At 37.3% G+C, this 12,195-nt stretch overlaps 1 long non-coding RNA gene across 2 annotated transcripts in view; it reads left to right on the forward strand.

Moving 5' to 3' along the window:
- Positions 1 to 438: 438 nt before the first annotated feature.
- LOC307176876 overlaps positions 439 to 12,195 on the forward strand; it is a 166,578-nt gene continuing 154,821 nt past the window's right edge. For both annotated transcript variants that reach the window (XR_013824924.1, XR_013824925.1), the window contains exon 1: positions 439 to 651. This is a non-coding gene — a long non-coding RNA (uncharacterized lncRNA). The remainder of the gene's footprint in view (positions 652 to 12,195) is intronic.

Consider the following 12,195-nt stretch of genomic DNA (forward strand, 5'->3'; position numbering starts at 1 on the left):
GTTTACTCCCACGATCACGTGGCTGCCTAGGAGCTGTGGCTTGTTGCTGCTGCCCTGCATCATGAGAGAGTATCGTGCTACATCTCTCTGGCCTGGGAGATCAAAATTCAAAATTCCAAGTACGGTTTCTACTAAATGTGTATTGCTTTTATTACCTACTTGGGTTCTTGGACTCTTTAATCAATAAAAGTTGATGAGGCCAGACAAGACATTCAGGCAAGGCTTTATTGGCACTGGTGCTGCAGGACGAGGGAGCGAAAACAAGTAACGGGCTTCCTTGCTCGCTCCTTAAGAGGGGGTGAGCTGGTCCCTTAAATGGCGTGAGGTTGTGGGCGCGTCCAGGCTGGAGGTGTGGCTAAGGCAGTCGGCCCAGCCCCTTGATGGCGTGCGCAGGGATCATGCGCAGTATGCACCTTGCTTTTGCTTCCGGCACCTCAGAAGCGGCTGCTGGGTTTTTGGTCTTTTTCTATCTTGTTACTTATAATTTGCCCCAGCTGCCTCTGCATGCAGTTATTTTTACTCCTTTATAGTTTCTTTATATTCTGTTGCTGGAGGAGACGTTTGTCCAGTCCTGCAAGCACTGCAGCCAAGGATCCCAGGGCCCGGGTCCCAGCGTGTCTCACCTTCACACTGTCGTAAAGTCGAAAAATCGTAAGTCGAACCATCCTAAGTCAGAGACTGTACTACATAAGTATTTGTTAAACCTATTAAAAATGTCACATTTAAAAATAAGTTGCTGAGTCAAACATAGAAGATACTCTATTAATGTTTGCTAAGTCTTTTTAAAATTCACATTTTAAAATACGTTGCGAAAAAATGAGTTTAGATTTCTTCACTTAAAAGAAAGAAAGAAAGAAATTACACTTTGCCGCTGGTATACTTTAAGGAGCACAAATTGGCTAAATTTGCACTACAAACAACGACTTTCTTTGAAAATGCCAGAGGTGTGAGGATTGGGCAAAGGGTGTTTGGTGGTGGCTCTGAACACTGTGGGTGAGTTGGCAAAAAACTAAAGACCTGGATTAGCTGTAGCTTCTCACTGAGGTTGTTGATTGGTGAGTTTGAGGCAGGGAGCTTGGGAGGTCTTGGCAAAGGTAATTTGGAGCTCTTCAGCTTTCCTCACACCCTATCTCAGTGCCCGCTAGCTGCTTAGCCTCTCCATGGCTCAGCTTCTTTTTTTTTTTTTTTAACATCTTTATTGGAGTATAATTGCTTTACAATGGTGTGTTAGTTTCTGCTTTATAACAAAGTGAATCAGTTGTACATATACATATGTTCCCATATCACTTCCCTCTTGCATCTCCCTCCCTCCCTCCCTATCCCACCCCTCTAGGTGGTCACAAAGCACCGAGCTGATCTCCCTGTGCTATGCGGCTGCTTCCCACTAGCTATCTATTTTACGTTTGGTAGTGTATATATGTCCCTGCCACTCTCTCACTTTGTCACAGCTTACCCTTTCCCCTCCCCATATCCTCAAGTCCATTCTCTAGTAGGTCTGTCTTTATTCCCGTCTTACCCCTAGGTACTTCATGACCTTTTCTTTTTTCTTTTCTTAGATTCCATATATATGTGTTAGCATATGGTATTTGTTTTTCTCTTTCTGACTTACTTCAGTCTGTATGACAGACTCTAGGTCCATCCACCTCACTACAAATAACTCAATTTCGTTTCTTTTTATGGCTGAGTCATATTCCATTGTATATATGTGCTGCATCTTCTTTATGCATTCATCTGTTGATGGACACTTAGGTTGCTTCCATGTCCTGGCTATTGTAAGTAGAGCTGCAGTGAACATTGTGGTACATGACTGGCTCAGCTTCTTTATTTGTAAAATGGAGAAAGTAATAATTGTTACTTACATCATAGGTTTGTCAAGAGGTACCAGCCTGGTCTAGACTATTCCTAGTCCTCTGAGAACCTCACCTGTAAAAGTAGAATATATAAAACACTGATGTTCAGCTCAGGTTCAAATTTGTAGCATGTTTCCCCTTTGCTGCCCTTAAGATTAGCTTTCATGAGTGTGTAAGAACTGTGATCTGCCCTAGGGTAGAAGGTGAAGAGTCCCAGTTTGATGAGTTCTAAAATATATCCATCACACCCAATTCTTTTCTTCTCTCATTATCTTTTCTAGCTTGTAATCTTGTTATTCCCAGTCACAGAGTCTGTTAAGATTAAATAATAATTGACTTGAGGGTCTATGTATCTATGGAGTTTTGAAAAATACATTAGTTCTCTGGCAGTATATGTTGTAAGAATCATTCATTCGTCCATAAACATTTATTGAGCGCCTACTGTGTGTCAGGAATCGTTCTAGCCAGATGTTATGATGGCGGTCTAAAGCCTTTGCTTTATGAATTACTCAAAAGGGAGAATAGATTCAAACGACTACAGAATTCGCTGGCAAATAGAGACAGGTATCAGCATCGAATCACATTATTGTATTATTCTATAATAATTCTAGCCGCAATAGGAATCATCACACCTGATTTTGATACTTTTCATGTTAGCATGGCAGCTGAGGGAAAAATAAAAAAGCCTTCTGAGATGACTTATTAAACTTAAATTATATTCTTGTTCCTGCTTTATCTCAGTTATAGTCATTTTTTTCACTTGAATGCCTCTGGATAGTTCAATCATATTCTAAAGAATTACAAACTACAAAATTATGGCTAAATCTTTATTGTCAGAACTCTTGGTCAGTTAAATGTTGTGGTTAATTGAGTTCTCTTGTTATAATGAAAGATTAAATTGATAATGCTAGTTTCAGACTTTCTGCTGCAAATCATTCAGCCTTATTTTTCTTTCCAGGTATAAGGAAAGTTGTTAAAATAGGTTTCTAGGGGTTGTTTTATTCTATATTATCTTGTTATATTTTTAACAGTGTGGCTTACTCAGTGTCTCATGGTTATACTTAAAAATTTCAGGTATCATTTTAAAGCACTGAAAAGTGAGACAAATGATGGATTAAATTTAACAATGACTTCAGGATATACCTGAGGAAAAAAGAGGCTGTGCGATTTAGTGGGACATGGATCAAATTTGGGGCCTGAAAGACCTAAATAGAAATTTTGGTCACCATTTACCATTTGTGTTAGTCTAGGGAATTTTACTGACTGGTCCTAAGTAGCCTCAGTTTCCTCATCTTAAAATATAAATAATAGGTTGTATCACATATTCTTTGATCACATGATGATCAAAAGAGATATTGTGGATGGTGGGCCTGTATACAACATTTATTCAGTGAATAGTGTGGGCATATGGTTTTTGCCTCCCCTTGCTTCTGGTTTATTTCGCTATTAATTACTCTTATAAAAGTCATGGGTGACCTTATGGTTTAAGAAGGTGGATTTGTCAATGTGTTTGTCTCCTTTTACTTTTTCCAGCCCTCACTAACATGATAGTAAGTGGGTGAAAAAAATACAAGGACAAATAGAACAGACATCAGTGGGAATAGACATTTGAACATTTTTTTTTTTTTTAGACAGAATAAGATAGAGGAAGATGATTGATGGAGAAGGGTGGAGAAAGTCACACCCTGAAATGTACACAGGAAAATACATTTTTTTAAAGAAATAAAAATTTTCCCTCCCCAGTTTAGAGAGGTTTGGGATTTGGAAGCTGGGGAGAGTAGAGAGTACATTGTTAAAAACAGGGGGTCTAGCTTTTGGCCAGCACACTTGGTGATTAGGGAAGGATGGGACAATAAATACTGTTTTTCTTTTTAAATTCAGTGCTATATAATCTTTTTTTCCTATGTGCATGAATTAGGTTGATAAAAATTTAAAAAAAAATTGGGGACACACATGATTTCCAGGTAGGAGAGTTTCATCATTGTATGAAATTATATGATATAATTGGGGGCATATAAATATGCATGTGTGTACATACATATGTGTGGATATGACTTTATGGTCTTTGATAACAATATGGAAAGACATATACTAGGTTTTCAGGATGAATTTTGCTAGGGATGGGAAGTGACCTGTGTGAAGAGAAGGAATAAAAGAGGAGAAAACAATATTTGTTTAACAAACTCTATCCTTTTAAATTACAGAACTTCAAAAAATGGTAAACCACTGTAATCTCTTAGAAAAATCTAAACAATTTAGAGAGATAGTAACCTTTTTTGTGTGTGCTTTGCTGAAATACATTTAATTTCCTCTAATAGGCATTATGCACAAATGTTTCTCTGCACTCTTTCAGAAGTTAGCAGACTTCCATTATCCTATACAGAGAGTAAGGATTAACTGTATTGTTCTATTTCTGGTTTCATTCAAACTGATCACAGTTATTTTACGCAACCAAATTGTTATTCAAGGACTGGAGAAAAAAAGTAAAGCCCATGTATTCATGCTGTTTGAATGTGTTCTTAAAAGGAATTTTACTTGTTGGGAAATGTTAAGAGTCAGAGATATGCTCCTGCCTTTATTCTCTTTTTACAAAAAGCAGAATTAGAAAATGAGCTTTGTCTCTTAGAAATTTTCTCAGTACCGATTTCTCTACCAAGTAAATGTCTTTTCATGATGATGTCAGAATTACTTGAAAACAATTCCCTCTCCTACCATTTATCTAGTACTTATATGTTTTAGATGATGACTGTGTATATTATTATCTCCATTTTTATGAGGAAATTGTGGCTAAGAAAGGCTTAATAGTTTGCCTAAGGTCAGAGCAGTAATAGTGTCAAATTAAGAATCAAATCCAAAAGTTGTGCTCTTTTTCCTGCCCTCTATGGCCGTAGAGGGCTACATTTAAAGATAGCATTAGTGATCCCTGACAGTTTTTTTCTGCAAGAGTGTTGGAGGAGGTCGTTGAGAGGATGTGACTGTTGGTTGACCCAAAAGCTGGACCAGGGCAATCAGAGGCTCCTCACTCTGTCTCCGTCCTTGGAATGTAGGCTCCATCCAGTCGTTTCAAGGAAGAGGCTCGAGAGAGCGAAGTGTTGTTGAGACCATCTGGATGGTTTACTCCATTGAAACCAGTTAAGGCCTCTATAGAAACTCTTCCCCGCCCACCACCACCCCCCACCACTTAAATGGCCAAACATCCTGGCAGCTTTATTTGCAGGAAAATGAAAGTAGGAACTACATTGCATATAATAAAAAACAACTGCTAACACCAATCTCGAAACATTTCCATTTATACCAGAGTAGGTATAATTTCTCTACCCTAATTTCCCTACCCTCTCTAGCATTCAATTTTCCCCAAACCACAGATCTAATTACAGGCATATACAGCAAGTTTCATGTTAAACAATGGAACCCTTTTTCTATTTTCACAATTTTTAACTCTACCAATTTAACAAAATCTAAGAAACAATCTTCACTTGAAGGCTTGGGCTGGAAAAATTATAAATATTTTTAATTTCAAGGTTTCTTTTCCAAGTCAATTTATAAATCCATTGAATTGGGGGGAATCATCAATTTAATTAAACTATTTCTGTTTAATAATTTTTTCATTTTTTGCCTTGTGTTACTTATATATTCAGACAGAAAATACTGATTCAGCACATAACACACGTTTGCATAATTTACTATGCACATGAGGGCAAAATGATGGACAAGACAGATATTCTACCCTCATTGATCTTAAATTCCAATGAAGGCTGACAGTTATTCACATTAAGTTTGAAGAGCCCTTTGATAAAGGAAGAGTGGAGTAGATAGGAGTAAGCTATAGTAAGAAACACTATAGTCTGAGGGATGAAAAAAGACCAGAAGAAGTAATATATAAATTGTAATTAATAACTTGAATAGATCTTGATGAAAAAGACTGATGTTGGTAACGTCTGATTTCAGATGTTAGGAAATTGAAAATGTTCCAGGAAAAGGAAGTTAATTCCTAGAGAAAAGATATAATGTGGCACATATTCCTGATAATATTGCTGCATGATAAATTACAGGAAAATTTAGTGGCATAAACAACCATTTATTACACTCACAGATTTTGTGGATCAGAAAAATTTGACATATTTATGGCCTTTGATGCTGGCTGTTGACTTGGGACTCCAGTTTCTCTCTGCGTGGGGCATTCCATGTATTTCTCTATATGGACCCTTTGGGGCTTTCTTACAACATGGTGGCTAGGTTCTAAAGGTGAGTATCCTGAGAGAGATAGCGAGACACAGAGAGAGAGAGAGACATATGAACTCTTAAGATCCTGGCCGGTGGGTTGGGAGATCTATTCATCTTGTAGCTGCCTGAGACAAGCCTCGAAAGTTTTCTTGCTTGTTAAAACATGCCACCTCAGAGCCATGGCCGCTGAGACTGTGCGTCTGGAGCCTGTGCTCCGCAGCGGGAGAGGCCACAACAGTGAGAGGCCCGCGTACTGCAAAAAAAAAAAAATAAATAATAATAAAAAAGATGATGCCATACTGGATGGAGTAGGAGGGACTCTTAACCCAAAGTGATTGGTGTCCTTATATGAAGGGAAGACTCACAGAGAAAAACACACAGAGAGAATGCCCTGTGATGACAGGCAGAGATTGGAGTGATATGTCCACAAGCCAAGGAGCAGCAGGGATGGCTGGGAACCGCAGAAGCAAAGAGGAAGGCAAGGAACAGATTCTCCCCCTAGAGCCTTCAGAAAGAACATGGACTTATTGATTTCAGAATTCTAACTTCCAGAACTGTCAAGTAATAAATTTCTGTTATTTTAAGCCACACAGTTTGTGACAATTTGTTACGGCAGCCTGGGAAACTAATGCAGGGACTAAACCTTTTCCTGATTTATTATCATCCTCATCTTAGTTGTAAGAGCATCAGTATAATGGGCACCCAATGTGTTCCTGGCACTGGGTTAAGTGTAAACATAATGTCATATCTGATGTAATCCTCATAGCCACTCTGATATTTTAGCGGTATTTTCCTTGATGTAGAGAATACATCAAGAGATTGAGAACTGGTGAGGTTGAATCTATTCCAGTAAGAAGTGGATCTTAATATAAATTCTAATGGAGTTGACTCCAAAACCACTACTTTGAACCACTCTACCATTCTGCCCTGCCTGAGGCAGTGTGATCATTTTCTTTGTTTTCCTTCCCTCACTGATTTAACATTTTGTGGATTATGCACTCTGTAAGGTACTCTGACTTCATTTTTTTAACAGGATGAAATCATTGTTTTTCTTTCCTCACATTCCATTACATTTCAGGTATGTCTAACATCCTCTTCTCTTGTCATTACTGTTCACTTCCCTTCTTAAGAACGATTTTGGTCACTAGGAAAGGTACAGAATCAGATCAGGAGAAACATGATTTGTTTATGTCTCTGAGGAAGAGTACAGGTCAGAACAACTTCTCTGAAGCTTGTGGTTCAAGGAGATGTGTGTCTAGTTATTAGGACATAAATATGCTGTGTCTGCCTTTTCTTTAGGTTATAATTTGGTTAAAATTTATTCTTGTCTGTAACAAGGAGCAGTAAATGAAGATTCCTTGGCTTCATGCTCTGAGATAATGTTTTGAAAAGCTTCTGAAGTGACCCACCTTTTGGCATGGTTGAGAGAAAAGTCTGGAGAGGAGAGGCCCCTGAAACTGTTCTCCCTTCCATTTGGTTACTTGATTTATATTTTAAGACTTTATTCTTAGGTTTCATGTTAAAAAAATTTTGTAGTTTATCTTATTATCTATAGAGCACTTTCATATATATATATTTTTCATTTGACTCTCACAACACTCTTGAGATACAGACAAGACGGATACTATTATTCTCATTTTAGAGATGAGAAAATATACTTACAGATATGATGCGTTTTGCCTAAGGTCGTATAGACAGTAAATGGAAGTAGGATTAGACCGTGAGTATTATGGTTTCCAACATTCAGTTAAACTTTCATAAGTCAATGCAATTTAATGCTAAAAATTAACATTTATATTGTGTATTTAATCTCATAATCCTCAAAACCACCTTATAAAGTGGATTTCTAAAATTGCTATTTCACAAACCCATGGTCGGAGACTTAAAAAAGAAACATAAGAGGGTTGAATAAATTGCCCAAGGTCCCATGGGGTGTAATGGTACAGAGGATCTGAACCTGTCACAGAACACACATTCTTAGCTGTTTTACTGCACATCTTCCCCAAGTCAAGCATTTGTTCATGGGGAGGTCAGACCATGAAATGCTTTACTAAGTGATGATACACCAGGACAGTCAATCTCAGCCTGAAATTAAATCCAGAATTTCAATTAGATAGGCAACTGGACGGGTAGTGTAATTTGAATTAAAAAGCATACATTTCTTTGACACTGAAACTTTAGTTGGGTCCAAATACTCTTGGTTCCTAACTCACATAGTTTAAAACATCTCTATTGTGACATAGCATTTAAAGAATTTACTTGACTCTTAAAATGTGCACTCGTAGGCTTTCTTCCCCTCTTAGGATTTGTTCAGGTACCTTGATGAGACTTGGAAAGTTGAAATCCTTGAGTGATGACGGCTCTGTGCTGTTAGGTGACAGCTTTCAGGATCTGACAGACAATCCAGTTGGTTTAACGGCAATCAGACTGTTGAGAAGTTAAAACCACCTTCCAATCACATTGAGATCTGATGGGGAAGTTTGGAAAAAAAAATAGCTTGCAATAGTTATGTGTCTGACCACATTTTTTCCACAGTTAAATCTTAGAGATAAATATTTTTCCTTTTCAGAAAGCAGTGCTGGGTTAGGAACTTTACCTGGGTGTTGGATATTGAGCACATTTCTCTGGACTCATTAAAAAAATAAATAGAAGTCTCTTATTTAAGAGAGATGCTTGACAGAAAATCTTTGCACAATGACCATTGATTTATCAGCCTCTCCGCATAACACTTAGATTGGAAGATGTTGGAAGGTTTCTTTTAAATCATTCATTGAATGGCTTTAAAGTAAATTTAATTACTTTCACATGTACCATCTAATGAAATGTTCAGAGTAACTTTTCATTTTTCAGAGACAACTAATCTTAAATAATTTATTCATCTATAGAATCAGGCAAGCGTCAAACTACTTACCAGGATATTGATAAAAATCTATTTTCTTCCTCAGTTTCAAAATATGTCAAAACCCAACATGAATTCAACACTGGAATAAGTGACTAGACTAATTCGTATTACATGCAGTTAAAAAGCCTAATGTTGAGAATGAGATATATAAAATTATATATATAAAACATTTTTTCTTTAAAACTTTAATGACTTAACTTTTAGAATGTTTGGTAGTTTATATTGGTTGTCCTAGAAACCTGCTGTCCACATGTGCTGGACTGACTGAACATGTCTTAATGCATTGTTTCTGACAGTAGACTTCAGTGTAATCAAATGTAGTGTTACAGCATCTATCCATACTGAAGAGTTTATCAACCATCACTGCACAGTGATGAATTTTCTGTGTCTATGTTTTGGTTCAGTCTACTTGTAGATAGAGGGCCAATTTAAATGAAGTGACACACCTTTGTATTTTATTAGTGATATTTTACAGCTGTAGAAAAACAAAAACAAATTAAGATGTCATATTCTTCATGACAACAAAACTGGAACCATATTCTGGACATTTCCTTGGGACCCCTTTTCTTGATGTAATTTTCCTATTCTGCTATATAAATTTTTCTAGGTCTTTCTTATGTAAAGCTAATCCGACATCACTTTTAGAGTTTAGTTTCCTCATCTAACATGGGAATCTCTAGTTGTCCAGGGTTATTCCTAGGATTCAATTGATACTGGAGGGCCTTAGTATTCTCTGGTAAGTGTTAGGAGAAAACTTTTGCCAAGGCTCTGGATTACTTGAGTTTGGACATTTCAACACAGTATATGCAATACTGGGGGTGCTTTTAAGGGACTGTAAGTGCTTACCCTAAAATGAGTTATTGCCATGCAAGCAGAGCTCACTAGAGATTCTAGGACCTTGGGCAAGGTGATTGCTTTACCTTTTAAGCCACATTCTCTATAAAATCTGTATAGCAGTAATAATAAAAAAACCCCTGTATTTGTCTCATAAAGATGTCATGAGAATGAAATGATCTAGCAATATGCCTTGATATAGTAGGTGCTCAAGAAACTGTACCCTTGTTATTTGTCTGTTAGCTAAAGGGGCAGAGGGGAGAGGAGGAAGACTGAAGGTATCAGTTAACATTGTCTTCATCCTTTTCTGAGGACCCACTGCTCCTGGGACTGGAGGGCAGTTGAACATACATTCATGGGACAAGGACAGGGAGGAAATATAGCCAAATAGTAATTTATGAGTAGTCGAATTAGAAGTGATGTTTTGTTTCTTCTTTATACTTTTCTGTACTTCCTGCATTTTATACCATAAATGTTACTTTTTTAATCCTAGAATTTGTTTTTAAAAAATAATGTAAAATTATGCTGCCCTTTGTAATTTTTTTTTCTGTTAATAGAGCTCCAGGAATCTTAGAATTGAGTCCCTTAGAGAGATTTTGCAGGATGGTAATTGCCATTAGTATTGCAATAAGATCCGAGATGTGAGCTACCCTTAGGAGGTGGAAACACAACTTAGGAGTCAGACCAATCTGAGCTGAGTCCAAGCTGTGCAGTCTGGGGCATGTTACTTCACCTCTCTGAGTCTGTTTTCCAATCTCTAAAATGAGAGTGACAGCGTCTCTTTTGCCAGGTTGTCGTGAGGGTTAACTCAAATGAGAGTTCCTATGTAGTGTGCTTTACACAGCCTGACCCATAAAAGTATTCATATAACAGTGGCTATTATTATTTACTGAAAGATCATTGAAGGTCAAATTCCTCCTTTTCCTGGTGAAGCAAATGAAGTACATGGAAGTTACATGACTTTTCTGATATCTTCCAGGCAGCAAATGACAGAGCTTGGACTAGAAATCAGGTTTACTAACACGGGTAACAGGTGTTACTCTGTTCTGTTACTCTACTCTGACAGGTGTTCTCAAAATTTCTGTCATTGAGTACAATCTTCACAACATTTTCCATATCCACATAACACCTAGATATTATTTACTATTTTTCTTTATAATTATTCTTTTTCACCTTAATAAATTTGTTTAGAAAATGTGTGTCATTATTCTAAATATAAATTCAGTATCACTTTCAGCATCATAAACAAAAGGTAATTGTAAAATAAATTCATTACCACAAAACAATTTTATTATAGTTTAGCTAGATAGTGTTAGAAGCAAGTTCAATGCCAAAAAAGATAATAGCTTGGGAGAGAAATTTAAGGAGACTAGAGCACTTCATGACATCAAGGAGCTGGTGTCCTGGTAGGAAATGAGAAAGCAGAAAGATGAAAAGTCTTGGTACATAAGTGTAAGAGACTGGCCATCTGCACTTTGGGTTTTAGAACAGATCAGAATGGGTGAGAATAATGTACAAAGATTGATCAGGGAGTGAGTGAGTCCTTAACCAGAGTAAGATGTCATTTTTGTTTCAGAAACGTCTGAAACCATCATATTGCTACTCATCAGATTTCCTAAAAGGAACTTATTTGTTTAAGAACCTGCTTAGTTTATTCCACCTTCTTCCTCAGCCATCCATCCCACTTCCATGCTGTCTCTCACGTCCTAAGATGGTTTGACATCAGCTGTTGCTGTTACTCTTATGCTAATGAATTGAACATGTATTTTGTAGCAAAGAGGCCATCCATTTTCAGTGACAGGTTGTAATGAACTGAGAGGGTTACACTATCAAATGCATTTCGATGGGAGTGATGGGAGTGTCGCAGATACATCAGTCAAATAGCCAGAAATGGCCTTTTGCACGCTGGATAGGGATGTAAATAATGTGACCACAGGCAGAACAGATGGTGTAAGGCATGTTGGCAAGAAACCTTCTCTCCAGAGGTTAAGTTTCCAGAGTTGTCTTCAGCAACGTGTGAGTAATTGTTCTCTCAGTCAGTATTTTGGGAAAGTAATTAGTGAAGCACCCACATGAGAACAGCACTGTATTTCTAGGAATGAGGAAGAAGTGAAGGAGATCCTCCATGTGACTAAGAAAGAAGCAGGGGGACCCCTCTCCTTCAATTTAAAAATCTTTCTTTCCTAATCTTGTCATTTCAGTTCTCTTCCTCATTTTTCCTTTATATATCTCTTTATATTTTTCTCTCTGATAGATTATCCTTTAATTTTTTAAGTACCTTAGCTCTGGCCCTTTCTAATTTCATCTTATTACTGTCTGCAAAAGGTCTCTGAAGGAGAAATTTCCACTTTGGGGAAAATAAAAAGGCTTAAGGAGATTGTAATC

This window comes from Stenella coeruleoalba (assembly GCF_951394435.1).
Source record: "Stenella coeruleoalba genome assembly, chromosome: 18".
NCBI lineage: Eukaryota > Metazoa > Chordata > Mammalia > Artiodactyla > Delphinidae > Stenella > Stenella coeruleoalba.